This window comes from Myodes glareolus, chromosome 17 (assembly GCF_982192425.1).
Source record: "Myodes glareolus chromosome 17, mMyoGla1.1, whole genome shotgun sequence".
Lineage (NCBI taxonomy): Eukaryota > Metazoa > Chordata > Mammalia > Rodentia > Cricetidae > Myodes > Myodes glareolus.
The window spans coordinates 51,226,715-51,232,526 of NC_142042.1; the positions used below are offsets into that span (position 1 = coordinate 51,226,715).

Here is a 5,812-nt window from a genome sequence, read left to right on the forward strand (position 1 = left end):
GGAGTGAGTTGTTTGGGCCAGAGTGTGACTCAAGTAATAGAGAAGATGAGTGGGGGTTTTATTTTGGATCTCCAGAGGATTGTATGAGCAGTTTTTTAGGACCTGGATGCTAGACTCTTCTGTGGGTAACTAGTGAAGAAACCGGCCTATGAGGGGTTCTATGACATAAGTAGAGCCTTGGTGGTGTCACAAAGCCCTGGGTCGGGGTTGTGCATCTGTTCCACTAGGGACGCTAGACTCCCTTGAAGGTGGGTTCACTATCTTCGCAGCGGCTGTGGAGGTCAGTTCAGCTCCTGAGGCCCATGATTGTTCAGCAGGCTTTTGACTCCTGAACATATCCAGAGGACAGAATCTGAACAACTAGGTCATTTTCTATTGGCACTCATGGTGGAGGCAACGGCTTTGTTTCTGGTTTAAACAGACAAGTTCTTCCGACCCAGAGATTGGGCAGCTATGAAGCCCAAGCACAAGACAGTGGACCAGGAGTACTGTGGCCTACCACACTAGGTCTACAGCCATGATGAAGATGTCTCTGAGTATGAGAGGCGGACCACCTTTCCAGAATAAGGACGGGTCATCTCTCCAGAATCAAAAACCAGGCAGGCCTTTTGAGGCCCTGGAGAACATTGTCAGCTGCAGAATTTCTCATGAATGGAAAGAAAGCAATGAGCCAGTCACTCAGTGAAACGCCATCATTCTAGATCAACCGCTGCCAAATCCCTCTATTTGCTGAAGTATGATGGGATTGATTGTGTCTACGGATTGGAGCTTCCCAGCGATGAAAGGATTTTAAACCTTAAAATCCTTGCCTAATAAGGTGTCATTTCCTCAGGTGACAGACACCCACTTCACAAACAGCATAGTTGGTAGAGCAGTGAAACATGAATTCGAGGGCAAAAATGGCTCCAAGTTTGAGTGGAGTGGGGTGGTCCTAGAGGAGGTGCCGATCATGAAGATCTGGTTCTACATTACCAACGAAAAAGATTCGGTCTTGTACATTTACCACCTCCTGGATGACTACATTGAAGGCAACCTCCTCATCATGCCAGAGTGTCCTCCAGTAGAGGTGATCTCAGAAGTAGGCAGGAATGTCTTGACAGGCAAATTTGTGTAGTACAACAAAAGTAAAGAAACCCAAAAGTCAGGCAAAATCATTTACCAAGCTCCCACCAAACCTCCCATGTATTTCATCAAGTTTGATAACAATGACCATATCTATGTCTATGATTTGGTGAAGAGCCATTAAAGTGAAATTCACAAAGTGTGGAGGGACAGACATAAAATTGTATTGGCAGGAATGATTTTTTTTCAGAGATACATAAGGTCCTCTAATATCCCTGGTACCTTTTCCAATGAAATTTGTCTTGCTCTAAAAATAAAAATTTGTGAACATGCAAAAGAAAAAAGAAATTTCCCTTTTGATTTATAAACTCTTTAAAATTTAGTTCTGTGTTTTCTAGATATTCAGTTTTTAAAATTTATTTACAAATTTAAATACTTCACATTTATCAGAATTATAATACGAGTTTTTCCCATGCTGTATGCTACCACTTTGTTCAAATGGTCTTGTGCTTTTCTGTAGAAAGTATTTGAGGTTCATGAAGCCTCACTTAGTAATTGGGGTCTTAATGCTTGGGCTATCAGTGTTTTGTTCAGAGTTCTTTCCTGTGTCAATGAATCCAAGCCTATTCTACATTTCCTCTTCTTTCAGATTCATCATATCTGGTCTTACAATGATGCCCGTGGTTCATTATAGTTGATGTCTGTTTTACACTTGTCTTTATATATTACAAGCAACTGGAATCTTTGCCAGAAATCTTTGTATATTATGATACAAAGACTAGAGGCCTCCAAGTGACCTAAGAATGAATAATTTGTACCTACAAGTTACATTATGATATTAAATTCTATCGCAAGACAATTTTGGAGTCATTTTACAGAACAGCTACAGGTTGGGTGTCCTGAGACTGGTCCCACAAGTGAGCACTTTTATTTTTAACAAACTGAGAACCAGGTTATACTTAGGAATATATATGTATATACATATAGATATTTGCATGATACAAGCATTAATGAAAAGGGGGACCATGAATTTGAAACAGAGAAATGAGGGATATAAGGAAGGCTTGGAGAAAGTAAAGAGAAAGAAGAAATGTTATAACCATTATAATCTCAAAAATAAAAAATAATTTGAAAGTTATAAAAATATAACAAAATTAGATCATTTCTTACAGGGTCCTGCCTTCTGCTTCTTTTTAGCACATGTCTGAGACTAGTTTACTTGGTGCTTTCTGAGTGATTACTTTGTTTTATAATATTTCTCCTTTTAAATTGAAAATAGGTTCTTTCTCATACAATAAATTATCCTTATTCTAGTTTCCCCTTCCTCTAGTCCTGCATCGTCCCCAACTAGCCTTCCCTCTGGATCCACTCTCTTTTTATCTATCATTAGAAAAGAACAGCCTTCTAAAAGATAACAACAATGCATAAGAAAATGAAGCAAAACCATCACATTGACATTGGACAAGCAAACCAAAAGAAGGAAAAGAGCTGAAGAGAAGGTTCAAGATCCAGAGACTCACTGCTTCACAAACTCGGGAGTTCTATGAAAATACTAAATGAAAAGCCGTCATCTATTTGCAGCCGAACTGGCACTGCCCTGTGGAATCCCTGTGCTTGCTGCTTCAGTCTCTGTGAGTTCACATGAGCTTTGCTCAGTTGATTGAGAGGTACTTGCTCTCCTGGGTCCTACATCCCTTCGGGCTCTCACATTCCTTTCACCTGCTCCTTCCCTGATTTGATGGAGGCATCCCATTTAAGTTGTGTATTTCAAGGCTTCTCACTCTCTGTATATTGTCTGCCTGTGGGTCTCTGCATTGGCTCTCATCTGCTACAGGAGGTACTTCTCTGATGATGGCTGAAGAGGCACTAGTCTATGAGTATAGCACAGTATCATTAGGAGTCATTTTATCACTACTATCTTTTAAGATCAGTAGTGTTTGTTTTATCCTAGGTTTCTGGGATATCCAGTCTTGGTTCTTGGTCACCCAGGATGTGTCAGCATGAGTCCCATCTATTAGAGTAGACCTTAAGTTAAATCAGACTTTGGTTGGTTACTCTGACAAGCATTGTGTCACCACTGATCTAGTATAACTTGAAAGTAGGAAAGCATTGCAGATCAAAGTGTTTGTAAGTGGGTTGGTGTTTATGTTTCTCTTTTAGAAGGTCATAGAGTACCTTTCTATGCCAAAGACACTAAAACATATGGAGAAAGTTCTATGCAGGCACCATCTAGACCGCTCCATTGCTCAGTGAGTTGTATGGGTATGGTCTTGAGCCATATCACTCTGTGGAGATCAATCTCTTGTCTTGGCAATAGCCTGGGTTGTTTGGGGATTTCCATGGTATACCTTTGGTCAAGTCAATTGGATGTAACTAGTCCGAGCACTGGAAGCTTCATTTGTTGACAAGAGATGGCCAATTGGGTCTCTTTCTCTCCTATCATTTGGTTGCTTCATTAGGATCCCCTTCATATATTTTAGGAAGTTTCCGTTGCACTTGGTTTACATATCACCCCTCAAATACTTTTCAATTCTGGCAGTCTTCCCCCTATTAAGCCCCTCCCCATCAGATCCTCCCATACTCATCCCCCTGCCCTCTGTTGACCCCTAAAATCCATTCTATTTCCCCATCCTAGGGAGATCTATGTGTCCCCCAAGTCCCACTCTTTATACCTAATTTCTCTGGGTCTATGGACTGTAGCCTGATTATCATTCCATAAAGGTTAATATCCACACGTAAGTGAATTCATACCATATTTAACTTTCTGGGTGTGTGTTATCTCTCAAGGTAATATTGTTTTAAGTTCCAATAATTAGCCTGCAAATTTCATGTTGTCTTTCTTTTTAAAGGCTGGGTAATATTCCACTTTGTTAATGTACCACTTGTTTATCCATTTTTCTGTTGAAGGACAACTAGGTTGTTTCTGATTTATGACTATTATGAATAGGAAAACAATGAACATGGTTGAGCAAGTCTCTATGTGGTAGGATGACACATCCTTTAGGTATGTGTTCAAAATGGTATCACTGGATCTTGACAGAGATCAAGTCCAATCTTTTTGAAGAACTTCCACACTGATATCCATAGTGAATGTACATTGTTCCACACCCATCTGAAATAAATGAGTGTTTCCTCTTGACTTAGTTACAGTTTCTATTGCTGTAATGAAATACTATGATCAGAAGTAAGTTGGAAAGGAAAGAGTTTTTCTGGCTTATGCATCCTCATCATAGTCCATTGCTGAAGGAAGTCTTGAGAGAAACTCAAATGGGATTAAGATATTTTTTTAATCGAAGCTACTTTCCTTCACATGATTCAAACTTGTGGAAAATTGCATTAAAACGATCCATCATATTACTCCTTGTCAACATGAGCCTGGAAACAGAAAATGAGGCCAAGGCCAAGGAATATTGTTGTTTACTGGATTGCTCCTCATGACTTGCTCAGCCTGCATTCTTATAGATCTCAGGACCACCAGCCCAGGGATGGTACCACCCACAATGAGCTTTTCATTGCCCCAGCAATTACTAAATAAGAAGATGCTTTACAGGTCTACTTATAACCTGATAGTACAGAGGCATTTTCGTTTTTTTTTTCAAAGTTTATTAAATTATGAAAGTTTCCATTTCCGCCCCTCTTCCCAACACCCTCCCACTCCCCCCTGTCCCCCTCCTCCTCCCTCTCCATCCCTAAGAGGAGTCAGGGCTTCCAGCCCTGTGGGAAGTTCAAGTTCCTCCCCCCTCCCTCCAGGTCCAGGAAGGTGAGTATCGAAACAGACTGGATCCCAAAAATCCAGTATATGTCGAGGAAACAAGTCCCAGTGTCATTGTCAATGGCTTTTCAGAAAGGCTCCAGGCCAGCCACATTCAGAGAATCCAGCCACATTCAGAAAATCTGGTTGGATCACATGCTCGTTCAGTCCCAGTCCAACTGGCCTTGGTGAACTCTCATTAGATCAGTTCCCTTGTATCAGTGGGTGATCGCACCCCTCGCGGTCCTGAGTTTTTTTTCATGTTCTTCCTCCTTCTGCTCCTCATTTGGACCATGTAGGGCTCAGTCCAGTGCTCCAGTGTGGGTTTCCGTCTGTATCGCCATCCATCGTCGGATGAAGGATCTATGGTGATAAGCAAAATCTTCATCAGTATGGTTATAGGCCAAGGCCGGTTCAGGCACCCTCTCCTCTGTCCAGAGAACAATCTGGGGATCTCTCCTTGGACCTGGGATCACATTTATAATCAAGTCTTTTGTAAATCATAAAATGACTCCCTTAGTTGAGATATAAACTTCCCTGCTCCCAGAACCATCCTTCCTCCCTCCCTCCATCTCAGTCCCCCGAGTTTTCCACATTCCTCCCCTACTCCCTTCTCTCTAGCCCTCTCCCCTTCCAAAAACCTCCCCACCCACCCCCACATGCACCCGAGGTTACCTGGGACTCATGTCTATTTCCAATCTCCAGGAGGATAAGTACATGATTTTTTTCACATTCACATTCTTATTTAGCTTCTCTAGGATCTCGAATAATAGGCTCAAAGACCTTTAATTATGGCTAGAATCCACTTATGAGTGAATACATACTATATTCCTCTTTTTGGGTCTGGCTTACCTCACTCAGTAAAGCGTTTTCTATGTCCATCCATTTGCATGCAAAATTCAAGATGTCATTGTTTTTTACCGCTGAGTAAAACTCTAGTGTATATATGTTCCACACCTTTTTTAACCATTCTTCTATTGAGGGGCACCTAGGTTGTTT

At 41.2% G+C, this 5,812-nt stretch overlaps 1 pseudogene; it reads left to right on the forward strand.

The window, feature by feature from the left end:
* The first annotated feature begins 211 nt into the window (after nt 1–211).
* Nucleotides 212–1,399, forward strand: LOC125406389 (Y-linked testis-specific protein 1-like; annotated as a pseudogene).
* The last annotated feature ends 4,413 nt before the right edge of the window (nt 1,400–5,812 follow it).